Below are 16,456 nucleotides of genomic sequence, written 5' to 3'. Positions count from 1 at the left end.
TCTCTAGCTCCTCCATTGGGGGCCCTGTGTTCCATCCAATAGCTGACTGTGAGCATCCACTTCTGTGTTTGCCAGGCCCCGGCATAGCCTCACAAGAGACAGCTATATCAGGATCCTTTCAGCAAAATCTTGCTGGTGTATGCAGTGGTGTCAGCATTTGGAGGCTGATTATGAGATGGATCCCCAGGTATGGCAGTCTCTAGATGGTCCATCCTTTCATCTCAGCTCCAAACTTTGTCTCTGTAACTCCTTCCATGGGTGTTTTGTTCCCAATTCTAAGAAGGGGCAAAGTGACCACACTTTGGTCTTTGTTCTTCTTGAGTTCCATGTGTTTTGCAAATTGTATCTTGTATCTTGGGTATTCTAAGTTTCTGGGTTAGTATCCACTTATCAGTGAGATGCTGTACTACTTAATAAACTTGCTTGGTATAGGCCATTCACGCATGCAAGACCTCCTGACCCCAACTTTCTATCTTTATCTTCTCATCTCCTGGTCCTCCCACATAGGACCATGGCACTGAAGAACAACCTACTGGTCCAGGTCAGAAAGTGAGTTGAGCAAGCCATAGAGAGCAATCCAGTTAGTGGCATTTCTCCAGGGTCTCGGCTTCAGCTTCTGCCTCTCAGTTCCTGCTTTAAGTTGCTACTCTGCCTTCCCTCGATGAGGAACTTCAACCTGCAAGGTGAAATAAACCCTTCCCTCCACTCTTTAATTTCTTATTTAATTTCCCGGTAAATCATCTGCCTGCATCTATGTCTGCACCATGTGGATGCCCCAGGTTGCTTTTGGTCATGGTCTTTATCACAGCAATAGAAAGCAAATTAAGACAACGAATCCAGTATGTGCTCCTTTTGACTTGGTTACCTTTACAAAGACCCCTTTGCCCAGTAGCATCTCATTCCCAGGCACTCAGGGCTTGTGACTGTCTGAAGGCCACAATAGCACAATTAAGCCTACAGTCCTATAAACTTTGAATTGGAGAGCAGAATGTTTGCTACCAGGAAAAGAGTGTGGACCTCAGCAGTGGCACAGGAGCCTTGCAGCAGGGAGAGGATAGGAAGTGCTCCCTTGCAGATGGCTTAGACACTGGACAGACAGACAGACAGACAGACAGGTCAGGGGTGAGACTGTGAGGAGACAAGCGTCATCTGGGCTGACTCTACAGTTCTAGTTGCCCACATTTCCCGTGGGCAAAAACGTAGAGTCTAACCTCATAACCTCCTCTCTTAAAATTCATCACATTTAAACCCCAATGCTGAAATCCACTCATCTAAATCTCATTTATACAATTTATGACAACCTGCCTTGTATTTCTTAGTTGTCATAGCTCTTAAGTAATCCTACAAGGTGGCAAGATTAGATGCCACACCGAATAATTCTCTGCTAGCCCATGACAGCAACAAGTCTGGTGCTGTCCGTTTAGAGAATATTTACTGCGTATGCAATATTTACTAAAGGAAATCATTCTTGTTTTGCCTGGTAGAGGGTGACTAAATGTTCCCACGTTGCCACGACATAAATGGTAGAGCAGGTGGCCTGGAGCTTCATTTGGACCCCCAAATAGTCTTAATCACATTTTGACATTGTAATCTTCCTGTAATATAACATGTGATTGACATTTGCCTTCTATGAACATGATTTTTTTTGGTTTGTTTTTAGTTTTTAATGATGTATATGGGGGTGTGCACATGAGTGCAGGTTCCTACAGAAACCTGGGGTGTCCAGAGCTGGAGTTCCAGACAATTGTAAGCCATCCTATGTGGGTGCTGGGAACTATACTCGGGTAAGATATGTGCTCTTAACGGCTGAGGGACATCTATCCAGCACCTACCAAAGAGCTGTTAATTACACAGTTTGAAGATTTTATAGAATGTAAACACAGAAAGTTCAAGAAGGTTGGTGAGAGAAATAGCAACCTTGTGGTCCAAGCCCATCCTGTGACGTTGTTCTCAGTCAGTACCTAGGAAGAGAAGCTCTGGGAAGTGCAGGTGTTTCCTCCAAGTGGATAAACGAGCTAGTCTTGAGGCCTGGCTTCCTCCGTGAATGAACAGACCACTGCCTGACTGCAGAACTCTGTGAAGACAGACCGGAATACAGCCCCGCTAGGTTCTCCCTAAACTAATTTATAGCCCCATCTGACTCCATGCCTACGTCTTGCCCGCTAACACAGCATCAGCTCACAGCACTTCTAGCAGCTAAATTGCTTTTATAACAGCAATTATAAGGGTGCTAACAAGAAGCTAAAGGTCTGGAGAATCAATGAGCTCCTTTCAATTCCTGAATCATTGTAGCTTTTCCTCCTTGGATTCTAATTTTCTGAAAATACTTCCTTTCAGATCACTGGGTTTTAAAACGGTATATTTCTGTACATTCTGAGTCTTCCTTAAAAAGAACACTTTCACCTTTCCAGTGAATGCAGATGAATAGAAAAAATCATATTTTTAAGTAATTAAAAGGGAAATTTTTCTATAGATGGTATGTGATAAAGTACGAATCAGCTATAATTAACTAAGAATTAAGTGAGAAAACATAAAAGCTTCAATTCCTCAGATAAAGAACACTTTCATCGTCCAAGTTCCTGTGCAGCTAATTGGAAGCTACAGTGGAACGGAAGCAAAGGCTGTACTTTCCTCCCAGCCAACTCCCTGGTCCTTTCTGTCTCTACTTTTAGAATTTAAATGTCCAAATTGCATGTAGAATAGATTTCACCCAATCAATCTTGCCCACAATCATGTCGCAGAAATAACTTGTCAGTCACAATTGTTCTCATGCAATACACTTAAAGATCTCCTGCTGGATACAGGACTTACCTGCCATGTAAAGATGGGTCATCTGTTTTAAAACACTATCCAAAAGATGAGGGTTTGGTTTGGTTTTGTATAATCAATCAACTTAGAAAAATAAACAGGCGCCTGGTTTCCAAGTAATTGCTTTTGTTGTTGTTTGGTTTTTGGTTTCTTTTGTTGTTAGAAGTAGGCTGTTGCTATGTGGCCCTGGCTGGCCATGGAACTCAATGTATAGACCAAGTTGGCCTCAAACTCGCTGTGATTCTTTCACCTCTACCTCCTGGGTCCTGGGATTACAGGTTTGCATCACCATGCCTGCTCCAGGATTTTTTAATACAGCTCATCTATTATTTAAGAGAGAACAAACTGACTCACATTGAAAGTATAAACAGAGATGAACCAACGGTAAATTCCAAAATTGTGAAGTTCTGGGAAGCAAAGCCTATTTGTTTTGATTTTCTTTTTTTTTTTCCAGGGGAGGGGTGTCTTCATCTTTTTGTTGTTGTTTCTTGTTCTGTTTTTTAAGAGAGAGAGAGAGAATGAAAGTAAGGAAAAGAATATGAGGTTGGATGCATAGGAAGGTGGGAAAGCTCTTGTTGCAATTGGTGGAAGGGGGAAAAACACAATCAAAATATATTGTATGAAAATTCTAATAAAACAAAAGAATTATTTTTTAAACTGTTTTTCTAAGATTTATTGTAGGAGCCAGAGAGGTCAAGGACACCACAAGAAAACCCAAAGAATCAACTAACCAGGGCTCACAGGGGTTCACAGAGGCTGAACTGACAATCAGAGAGCCTAGACCCTCTGCATACATGCTATGCTGTGTAGTTTGATGTTCTTGTGGGACTCTTCACAGTGAGAAGAGACACCATCTATGACTCTTTTGCCTGCTTTGGGGGCCCTTTTCCTCCTATTCGTTTGCCTCCCCCGCCTTACTTTGAAGGGATATGCCTAGCCTTCTTACAACTTGCTATGCCATGTTTGGTTGATATCCCTGGAAGGCCAGCCCTTTTCTGAAGGGAAGCAGAGGAGGCATGAATGGGAAGGAGAGGTGGGAGAAGAGACTAGGAGGAAAGGAGGGAGGGGATTATTGGATGTAATATATGAGAGAAGAATAAATTAAAATGAATAAAGAAAGAAAAAACTATTGGTCCCATCTACTCTTGTTGCAGACCGAATAGACTATTCTATAATATTATTTCTACCATCCTAGTGCATGCCGTACATGTAATGAGCAGTGCACATAGTAAAACTTCAGAAAATCATTTGTAAGGCATGCCTGTCTTCCATAGTATGCTGAGACTTCAACCATATCCTTGAGGTAGAGAGATGGCTCAGTGGTTAAGAAAACTGACTGCTCTTCCAGAGGTCTTGAGTTCAATTCCCAGCAACCACATGGTGCCTCACAACTATCTGTAATGGGATCTGATGCCCTCTTGTGGTGTGTCTAAAGACAGCCACAGTGTACTCATATAAGTTAAATTATCTGTGCCTTGACCTTGACTACTGAGGAATGTGTAAAGTTGTTCTCCAAGCACTTGGAAACTTTCCCAAAGCTCAAAATTAGTGGTCTATAGAAACAGATATTCAGTGTGGTAGAAAGTCATGAATGTAGTTCTTCTACGAAATGCTTTTGCATTATAACAGCAACATCCTCAGGGACGTTGTACCTAACCCTTACTTCTGCAGGTCCACCTACAGAGCCCTGTTCCTTCCCACTTGGGCTGTCCAGGGCTGGCTGCAGTGGGGATTTGTTTGGCAAATCAGGACCAAGATTGGCAGGACTGGTTTCTGTGTAAGAACTTAAAGATTGGTTAATGTATTCTAAGATCAATCTGAAGCTGGTCTTAAGGAATTAAAGATAAATACAAGGGCATTGCAGGGGAGTGCTAGATGGGCTGAATGAGAGATGTCTAAGAATCAAGAGCTTCTGACGAATCTTAAAGCAGACTCTTCCCAATTAAATGCAACAGCAAACCACAGCTGTGCAGACTCAAAATCATCGTGTTCCTCATCTGGGATATTAAATTGGGAGTCCCAGATCTGCCATTTGTTGAAAGTAAAAGCAGACTGCGGATGTGAAAGGGAATCTAGAAGCCTGGTGGCTCTGCGTTTACACTGTCACTGTTTCCTGTAATTGTGCCTTTAATATGTTTCCACCAAGCAACTGTTGAAAGTTACTTTGTATCTGATGGTGTTATAGAAGGGGTTAGTTGATAAAGTGAGGTGTCTGAAATAAGTTAGATGATATTTTAAATTGTTTTTTATTTTATGTATTAATTTTATATGTATTGATGTTTTGCCTTCATGTCTGTCTCTGTGGGTAAACTTGTAACTCCCTAGAACTAGAGTTACAGACGGTTGTGAGCTGTCATGTGGGTGCTGGGATTTGAACCTAGATCCTTTGGAAGAGCATCCAGTACTTTTAACCACTGAACCATCTTCTCAGCCCCATTAGATGAAAATTTTAAAGCAATCTCTGAAATCACAATTTTCATAGATTCTTGCTGTATTCAAATCTGAATAATCAACCACAAATGCCATTTCTTGACTGTTTTTTAATCAAACATCTATATTGAGTCTAGTGAAATTTCAGAAGTGAAATAGCAGGTTTTCTGACTGAGCTGTCTCCCATATGGTGTGACAAGGTACTGGTACTTCAATCATGTGACCGAGGGCAGAGGAGAGTGGGCATTTCTTCTCAGACTCTAGAAAGTGTTCATGGAAATAACTGTTTCAGATTTATTCTTAAGGGGAAAAGACTTGAGTCTTGAGAAACAAGGGTATTCTGAGAAAACAGCCCACACAAAATTGTCATCCAGAAATTGGGTAGAAAATGGATTCAGACTGAGTGGTGGTGACTCATGAATCAATTCCAGAGTCTGGGATGCAGAAGCAGAGGTGGATCTCTGTGAGTTCAAGGTCAGCCTGGTCTACAGAGCAAGTTGTAGGACAGCCAACCAAGGCTACACAGAGAAACCCAGTCTTGAAAAAAAAGGGGGGGGAAGAAACAAAGAAAATGAAGGAAGGAGGGAAGAAAAAAAGAAAGAAGGAAGGAAATAGATTCAGTAGGAAATAAACTAGAGAAAGGAAAGTAAGAGAAACAGAAGAAAGAAGAGGAAAAGCGGCGAAGGGGTTGGGGGTAAAGAGGAGCTTGAGAGATGGCATAGTTGTCAAGAGGACACAATACTCTTGGAGATGGCTTACAACCACATGTAACTCTTGCTCCAAGAAGTCTGATACCCTCTTCTGGCTGCTATGGGCATTGCACTCAGATGCAACACACACACACTCACACACATACACACACACACACACACACACACACACACACACACACACGCAAATGCATATGCACACAAGCATGGACACACATGTGCACATGACCACACAGACATACACACAAAATTTTAAAATATTTTTTAGTGGGAGGAATAATTAAATACAGACTTCCAAAGGCCTAAGTAATGGAAACCTTAAAAGATTGTCTCTTAATTGGTGGATTATCTACTTCAGAAAATTCTTATTCCAGTCACTATTATGCTATAAATAAGATTAAAAAGTATTAAGAACAAGAGGTTGAGGGCTGGAGAGATAGCTCAGTGGTTAAGAGGTCCTGAGTTCAATTCCTAGCAATCACATTTAATGGGATCTGATGCACACTTCTGGTGTGTCTGAAGAGAGCAAAGGTGGTGTACTCATAGACATAAAATTAATAAATAAAATGAATCTTTAAAAAAGGAGGACAAAAACAAAACCCAACAACAAGAACAAGAGGTTGTCTTTGAAGTTTGGTATAACAATGCTGAATAATTTTTCTAAAACCATGAAGATAGGCTAGTTCAGTTCTAAAAAGTGAAACCACAAGTTTTACTAAGTATGAAAGAAATATAAACCAGGACTTCTAATCAAATAAGAAAAGCAAGATAATGACATAAGATGTTCTTTATATAATAGTACAATAATATTGCATTACAAATACAGTATTACAAACACAAAATTGTATTATGAATACAATAGCAAGACAAGGTTATCCCAGCAAGACCCTAGCAAGATCATAGGTCTGGGGCACAATGTGCTAAAATAGTTGTTTATTGGGAATTTGTCATTTCAGGAAAAAAATATCTTATAAATGAACAATTTTGTCAAATAAATAAATAAAACCGAGGCTGAGTCCTTGTATCACCTAAACTCTTCCCATACACACTCCCGAGTCAGACTCTTCTTCAGCCACACACCCTCATCCATGACGAGAACTTTTTCTGAGCTGATGCTTGAGTCAGATTCCCTGAACCACCAGAGATGTGAGCTAAGTAACCCTCTCTCCTTCAGAAACACCTGCCTTGGGACTTCTGTCACAGCAACGGAAAACTAACACACTCAGCATGCCTTAAGCTTCATACTGCTCATCCTCATTGCCTGGAATGTTCCTAACTCCTCCCTCTTTCTCCAAGTCTTAAACTTTGTCTCCGTAACTCCTTCCATGGGACAAACACCTATCTTAACTAGACAAAGATAATTTATTGATCATTCACCCCAGGACTGAGAGACTGGGTGTGCAGAACAGACTCGGCAGCAAGCCGTGACCCTGAGCCAGCATCCGATAGAGTTTTTAAGCCTGAAATCTACAAACATCTGTGTCAAGCTATTCCACCAATCAGGTTTTGAGAATAGAGGACTTCCACCAATCAGGGTTTGAGAATAGAAGACTTCCACCAATCAGGTTTTGAGAATAGAGGACTTCCTTAGGGACACGTCTTTGTTGTACAGTTATCCTGCTCCCTTTGGTTGGGGTATTTAACTGTGGTGGGGAACTTGCCTTGGCTAACATTCGTGTCTTAACATGCCAACCAGGATGTCAGTTACCCATGTACACGACTCTTCTACCAAGAAGGATGTTAACTCCCAGGGAGGTCTTGGAAACTTAACATTTTACCCAACCCCTCCTCAAAATGCAAGTCGTACTCCAAATGGCTTCTTATATTGATGCAGGTGCCTCTATTATGTTAGGGTCCATCTATCCCAGCACACCAACACAAAGTGACAAAAACATAAAAGGTCATACACAGGTACAGAGTAGTTGATTCAGGTCCAAGTTTAATGTGGCTAATTATACAAAGCAGTTCTAACTGACCTCTATTGTGATTGGCACAGACCATAACAGAATATGTTATCAACTCGGGAATAAGAAAGTTTCCTAGCAACAATAGTAGCAGCATATGATAAAGTTTCCTTGTAACAGTGATTATAGCACACGAGAAAGTTTCCTTGTAACATTAGTAAGGGCATAAAATGGCTGGCTAGACAGGCAGTACTTACCCAGGACTTAACACTCTTGGCTTTAAATGTAATATAGCCACTTGTTTCAGGTTCTTGAAACTATGGACTGTAACCAGGACTTTTGAGCCAAATAAACCCTGTCATATGTTGATTTCCTCAGGATATGTTATCACAGTAGTGGTCTGGAACGCTACTGAGATTTGTGGAGATAGGAAGTGGAAGTCATTGGAATGCAGGTTTAATCCAGGAGTCTGGATCAAATCTTCCACAGAAATCTACGATCTTCCCCTAAGAACTCTGAGTGCAGGTAAAAGAGACAAAGCTACCTTAAACAACAACAAAAAAAAGTCCTTTAGAGCATCCTTCAAGAAAGTTTTAAACTTCAAAAAGGGAGCAGAAAATAGAAGAACAAAGTCTTAAGACACATCAAACAGCAGTAAGCTCTTAGCATATCCAGTCCTAGCAGAATGGTGCTGGAGCAAAACACTGGCCCTTAAGGTGCATGCACCTTCTGCTGTGGGAATTTTTCATCCTCCTTCCCCTAGCTTATACAGTGTAGGCAGCCACACACTTAAAAGATGGCGCCGACCTCTGGTACACAACAGTAAACAACGCCATTGCACAGGCGCTAGCCCGAATCTGGCGCCAACCCCTCCCGAGCGGGTGCATACGAATCAAAGTGCCAACAGACTGACCAATCCCAGGAGGACGCATAGCTCTCCCCAGGGCTGGGGTTTCCGGGGTTCCCCCGTAGCATGGAGGTGTTCCTAAAATAAAAAAGGCTGGTGAGAAGAATCTGACCGTGTTGCGTTTTTTCTTGCTGGACGAGTTGAGCGCAACAATACAGTACACCTGAAGACCTGGAACAAAGCCTCGGGTTTTCTAAGTGCCCTTGTCTTCAGTGGAACTGTCCTCTCTATCCCTGTACTTTACCGCCCTTTATGTAAGAAGGGATTTCTCCCAAGCAAGGAGTCTTGAAGGTTGAGCTGCCGTATAAATCCCAAACACATTTCACCCAAGTTAGAGTCAAGACAGTGCAAAGTTCAGAAGGCTAAACAAAGAAGCTGGTCCCTGATACAGTGAAGAAGATGGAAGCACCGGGTCAGTGAAGAGTAATAGAAGGAGCGTCCTGAGAAATGGGCCAAACAAGGAAATGAGGCAAAAGAAATAACTTCAAGAGACAGTCATCAATTCCAAATGCCACAGGGAGGTCGAGCTTGGTAATGACAGAAAACCGACATTGTATTTCTTAGTAAGAAAAAGTTTTACGGGACAAATGGACAGAGAAATTAGAACTCGGTGACCCAGAAAATAAAAGGAATGTAAAAAGAAAATTGTGTAAGAAGTCCTTTCAAAAATCAATACCCTGAATTTCATAACCATGGTCCCCAACATTTCTCCTTTTTCAACCGTTTTTGAGACTTTCCTACATGATTACTGCATTTACATAATTTCTCCTCCTTCCTCTCCCCATCCAGCTCCCCACCCCATTCCTTCTTATATTCATGGCCTCTGCATTATTACTGTTGCATGTGTACATATGTACAACTTACTGAGTCCATTTTGTATCGCTAGTATCTACATGTTTAGGGCTCTAGGGCTGACTGAGATTAGATAACTTATCTATTCTCAAACCCTTAAGTAGGGTTTGCATTACAAATGTGTCCGCTGGAGCTGGGCATTCCTCCGTCACCTCCCCTTTTGACCAGTTGCGGATCTTTGAAGAACCTTCCGTTTGCCATGGGGGCTGGGGGAAGCCTCTTTGAGGAGGAGTGTTGTATACAATTATATATTCATGCAATGATTCACTAGAATGTAGGGATTTTCATTCATTTGATTTGATCTGAGTTTAATTTTTTTCACTTGGCATTCAAAATAATAGGTTCCATTACAGACTGTTCAAACATTAATATTGTACATATTCACCTCTCTGAGACTCCCTCGTGAATATGGTTTTTATATACTGTTAATATTAATGAAAATATGAGACACCTCAAATATCAGTAAACCAGGAGGTTGGGTGAGTACCCATCTGTTCAATAGAGCATTATAGCCAGTTAAGCAATGCACTGCAAATGCATATACTGCATGTACAACTCTGCCCATGGTACACTGTGGAGTGGACACACTTGAAATCCTACATGTACTAGAATTTTGACTTACAATTTTTAATTAAATAAAATATACAAAGAGACTTTCTATAGTCGCACAATATAATGGTAAGATGCCCTTGACTCTAAATAACTGTCAAGCCAATGCTTAGATGATCTCCTTTTGTTTGTTGTTTGCTTACATTTTTTTTTTTTTTAGGAAGGGCTAAAATTCTTTATTTTCTGTGCTTTGGTAATTTCTTGCCTGCCTCCACTGTATTTAGATCTTGGCCTTCTCCTCCCTCTGCTCCTGATTCCAATAATTCCTGGACACTCCACACACACATACCTCCCAACTTCACGTCATTTTTTTAAATAACCAACTGAGTCCAATTAGTAATGCTACATGCACAGGTGGTGGGGCTCTATCAACTAGAACATGAACATATGGGCCACACTGCAAATGAAAACTCACTCCCTGATCCCCAACAGCCACCTGCTGCCAACAGCACCTCAGCTATGTAGGGGACCTGGAAATCTCCTCCCTTTTCTATGCTAGAATATTGATTGGCTTGTTTTTTTGTTCATTTGTTTTGGTTTTTCGGTGTAGCCCCGGCTGTCCTGGAACTCACTCTGTGGACCAGGCTGGCCTTGAACTCAGAAATCAGCCTGCCTCTACCTCCGAAGTGCTGGGATTAAAGGTGTGTGCCACCACTGCCCGGCAGTTGGCTTGATCTTGTGCAGGACAGAACAGACCATTTCTTATTCCATCCAGAAGGATCAATTCGTGGCTCACCCATTGCTCCAAAGCTAAATCAGGTTGTCTCCGGGGGAAATCTCTTCATTTCATGATCTTAAAACTTACCAAGGTGAGCTACATCTTAGAAACAACTGACCTCTCTCTGAACAGACATTTCTGTGTCTGCACTCATCAACTCAATATCATTCCTCCTGCTGTGGTCTAAATGTTTGTATACCCACTGGATAACTTGCAGGCTGGATCCTAACTCCAAGGTTTCTTGGTGATAGTGCAGAGTACAGTGTAAGGCCTTTGGGAGGTAAGTAAGTCACGACACGAATGGAAATAGTGGCCTTATAAGACGGAGAGGGAGGGGGAGGGGAGGGGAGGGAGAAGGAGAGAGAGAGAGAGAGAGAGAGAGAGAGAGAGAGAGAGAGAGAGAGAGAGAGAGTGTCTTAACCTTGGACTTTTCAATCTGCAGAAATGTGGGAAATAAATGTTTTCTGTTTATAAAGAACCCAACAGTAACCGCAACTCATTTAGATGTTTCCTTCCTGCTGTCAATTTAACTCCCATGTGCCCGATGCTTATTTTTCTTAGATATGTGATATAGAAATATAATTATATAAAACAAGAACCGGAGTTGCCTGTTTGTATGGATCATTACTTACATGTCTAAATTGAAAATTCTTTGATTATAGTTTAGAGACGTCACAATCTTCAGTGAATAGATTCCATGAAAACCAAACAGCAGCATTGCATACGCATATGGAGAATTTACAACTGTAATTTCTCCTTGCAGATTTGCCGCCCCTCTTTAAGCTCTATATTCATGAGCCCTATTGCTTACAGACTGTCTACTTCCTAGAAAACCCATGAGCAGAACTTCCTCCTAATTGTATTTTTATTTAACCAATAAAAATGTAAACTAATGTTCTAAATGACCTTGGCAACCGAGAGACTAATTTATGCTTCCCTTAGATCATAAAACAACAGTGAATTAAAAATCAAAAGAAATAAAAAGGCTGATTGCTTTTTTATGCAAAAATGCAATAGCCAAAGCCAAGTTGGAAAAAACTAAGGAAAAAAATGTGTTTTATACCTACTTGCTTTACTATAATGAGATCATTTCTGTTAATTTTTTTATACATATGAGTGTTTTGCCTGTGTGTCTATGCACCATGTGTATGCCTGGTTCCCACAGAGGCCAGAAGAGGATTCTCCTGGGCATATAGTTATGTAGAGTTATGAACTGCCCTATGGTTGCTGAAATTTTAAACCAGGTCCTCTACAAGAGCAGTCAGTGTCCTTGAGCACTAAGCCATCTTCCTGGCCGTAGAATCCTTTTTTAAAGATTGTATTTTCCTCACAAAAACAAAATAAACAAACAAAACAAAACAAACAAACAATGAGCACCTGTTTATATCTATTTTTTGCATGTGCTGTTTCCAAAAGCCAATAAGTTGAAATAAAAGAAATAAAAATGAAAAGCATTTTTATGTTTAGTTCAATTAAGATGACTTTTAAATGAAGTCACAATGATAAACAGTTTAAGGAAAAACCAAAGGACCAGTAGTGAGATTCAGTTGAATCTCTGGTTCTAAGCACAACCAAGGTTGGAAGGCTTCCTGTGAGTTCCGAGTGCTCTGAGTAGAAGCTACTGGCAAGACTATGCTATTGTAAGATAGTTCTGTGCACCGCTGTGTTAAGAGAGGTTCCTGAGCATCACCTGTCTCAGTGCATCACCTCTGATTGGTTAATAAAGAGCTGATTCAGCCTATAGCTGGGCAGAAGAAAATAGGGCAGGACTTCCCATCTTAGTAAGCGAAGTGGAGTGGGGTGGGAGGTGTCTGAAGCAAAAAGAGAGAGGCAGAGAAGAAAGAAAAAAAAGAGGACCAGGACCAGGAAGTTTCACAACGGGACCGAGCAGAACACCAGGAGGATCGCCATGAGGACACACATGGATCAGAGGGAGCCAGGGCAAGACTCAGATGTAGGGAAAGAACCACCTGGCTGGAGGTAAGCAGCCTCAAAGGGTTAGAATAGATGACTATCTGCCCAGTATAGTGCCTGCAGCTTGTTAATACGTTTATTAGACCACCTTTATTAGACATGCCTGGTCTATACCCAGGTATAGGAAAGCCCCCGGAATTCCATTTGCACAATGCTGTTGTAATTGGAAGAAAACTCTTTCCTCTCTCAGAGGAGTTCCTTGTGATATAAATGGTTGTATTCACACAATTCAGTAAGCCCAGCCAGCAACTTTCACCGAAAACGTTGAGGAAGGTTTCTGTGTGTTCAATATACTTCTTCACCCTCTCCTTGAATATAGAAAAAGTCTGTGCTTCAGTAGTTCAAACGTGTGTGTCTCTCACAGGTTTATGGGTTGAAATCTTCACTGCAAACAATATGAGGGTGTTAGGAGCTGGGGCCTTTTGGCCTTGGTTCTCATAAAATGACATAAAAGATGGCTCGTGAAGGCTTACCTGACCTCACCATCTGGCCATTGATGGCATCCTCTATGGAGCAAGATACAGGGTCTGACCATATACCAAACCAGCTGTGCTTTGGTTCTTGCCTTCCCAGTCCCCAGAACGGTGAAAACATCCAGATGATGAAAGCAGGCTCTTCAGCTAGAAATGTAATGAAATCACAACACATAAAACACTGGACACATACAAAACTTCAAGAACTCAAAAGTCGGTTCTGTTACTGCCCACAAGTAAGTTTAACTATTCATTTGTGTGTATGTGTGTGTTTGCACTCTCACACACACTGTGCACCTGCACTTACATGTGGAAGAGCCACTGCACACAAACACAGATCAAAGGATAACATTCAAGAGTTAGTTCTCTCCTGACATCTGTGAGATCTAGGAGGGAACTTGGATTATTGGGCCTGCATATAAGTCCCCACTACTCGCTGAGCCACCTGTAGACTCATCCCCAGTGCTTCTGACACAATTTCTGTAGCTAACAAGCTCTGTTTCCCTTTGGGAGACTATCTTCACTCAATATAAGGAATTCCGGAAGATCTAAAATTTAAAATATGTTATATTTTACCACTATTCTTGTGTGTGTGTGTGTGTGTGTGTGTGTGTTAGAAAAGCAATACATGTATTAAAAGTTAGAACCCCCTGTAATCAACTAACACCATGCCAGTTCAGTGTTACTAACAGACTTTTTCTATAACTTCCTCTACAAGTGCACATAAATAAATAGCAAGACTTAACATATGTCTACATAACTGAAATGATACTTTTTCAGATCCAAACATTTTCAAGCTTCATCTAATACTCTTTTTCTTAATTGTTTATTTATTTTATGTATATGAGTGTACTACACTGTAGCTGTCTTCAGACACACCAGAAGGTAGCATCGGATCCCATTACAGATGGTTGCGAGCCACCATGTGGTTGTTGAGAATTGAAGTCAGGACTTCTGGAAGAGCAGTCAGTGCTCTTAACCGCTGTGCCATCTCTCCAGTCCCATCTAATACTCTTGAATAATGGTTACAAAATATTTCACTATGTGAATAGATTAAACTTTTAGGCAAAGCTACTATTACTAAGATTTGGGTTGCTTTGAAGTTATTTGTTCATTTGTTTAATTGACAAATTTTTCTTTAATGCCAAGATAATTCATATAAATTATTTAAATATCAAGATAAATATGCCGATTTTAGATGTAAAGGTTCTTTTACCCATTTCCCCCCCAACATGTCTGGCTTCTAGCCAGACTTCCAAGTATTCCATTGCTTAAAGCAGATTGAAAAGCAGAACTAAGGGGAAACAGATGTGGCTCTTGGAGGCAGCATGGCGCAAGGCACAGGTTCTCCGCTCCTCCCGTCTTTATCACTCTCCATGGAGATGCCAAAGATGAGCAGCCCAGCAGTCCTGTACTGCGACCAGCGTTCACTGGGGAGTCAATCACCTGTCTGATCCAAGCATGAACAGGCGACTTCTGAAACTGTGATTGGCACTAAGAAGCTCAAGCAGCAAGAAGCGACTCAGGATTCAGAGGGTCGAGTTGCGGCCGCTTTGGTTTAACATTTGGAAGAGAAGCTGTAGGGTCGGCCTGTGCCTAGGATGGCCTGGTTCCACAGTGTGCTTGTTAAGCAAACCGTGACTTGGAGAGCTCTGAGGGCTGATGGACAGAGGCATCCTGGGAGGGCTAAGAGCTGGCCTTGAGATTATTCAGCATGGGTTGTTAAGGCACTAGACTTAATCACAGGGAAGCATTTGGGGGATTACTACATTTGCTTTTCCCAAACACTGAAAAGTAATGAAAATGTCAATGAGGGAAAAAAGTGTAGAACTTTTTTTTAAAAATTCTCTTTATAATATTTACTTACAGGCTGGAGAGATGGCTCAGTGGTTAAGAGCATTGACTGCTCTTCCAGAGGTCCTGAGTTCAATTCCCATCAACCACATGATGGCTCACAACCATCTGTAATGGGGTACAATGCCCTCTTCTGGTGTGTCTAATGACAGCTACAGTGTATTCATTTAAATAAATAAATAAATAAACAAATAAACAAATAAACCTTTAAAAAATAATATTTACTTACACAAGCTAAACAGATCTTTCATATCAGGTAAAATTTTCAAATAGAAAATTGCAGGGTGTTGGGGGCAAGGAAGGCAGAATCCAAGTCTGTAGAAGGGTGTTTCTTGATTGCATGCCAGTGATGGTTTGTACATGCTTGGCCCAGAGAGTGACACTATTAGGAAGTGTGGCCTTGATGGAATAGGTGTGGCCTTGTTGGAGGAAGTGTGTCACTGTGGGCATGAGCTTTAAGACTCCCTAGCTGCCAGGAAGTCAATCCTTTCCTGTTTGTCTTCACGGTAAGATGTAGAACTCTCAGCTCTTCCTATACCATGCCTGCCTGAGCACTGCCATGCTCTTGCCTTGATGATAATGGGCTGAACCTCTGAACCTATATTCCAGCCCCAATTAAATGTTGTCCTTAAAAGAGTTGTCTTGGTCATGGTGTCTGTTCACAGCAGTAAAACCCTAACTAAGGCAATGCCCTAGGTTGAATCCTCAGAAAGGAATGGGGGAAGGGAGAAGGTAGGGAAGAGAACACAAGAAAAGTGTGGACAATGATGAGTATCCGTTCTACCTCATGGTGAAGGGGTAAATGCAGGTACAGAGACTGAACAATATCTGCACCGACATCTGACAGACTGATGTATATATCTGGTTTGCAATTACTTATCAACATGCCTCAGTAAACCTGAAAAATGAAGAATACATGAGCAGTATCAGTTCCAACGTTTAAAACAATGAAAGAAAAACAAAGGCACTGTTCACCTCAATGATGCTGTTGCTAGAACATCCAGGTATTGGTGGGAGGGAATAGTGAGATGCTGATGATAGAACATCCACGTATCGGTGTGAGGGAATAGTGAGATTAAATGCCTGTTTAATTAGGGGGAAGCAGGTTAGCACTACTGCTCTAAAATACAATCACTGTTGAAACAAGACTTTTCTTTTTTATTTATTTATTTATTATTTATTTTATATGTAAGTACACTGTAGCTGTCTTCAGACAC

The sequence above is a fragment of the Mus caroli genome, chromosome 18, assembly GCF_900094665.2.
Source record: "Mus caroli chromosome 18, CAROLI_EIJ_v1.1, whole genome shotgun sequence".
Classification (NCBI taxonomy): Eukaryota; Metazoa; Chordata; class Mammalia; order Rodentia; family Muridae; genus Mus; species Mus caroli.
The sequence above is the reverse complement of the archived record's forward strand: the minus strand, read 5'-3'. Positions refer to the sequence as shown.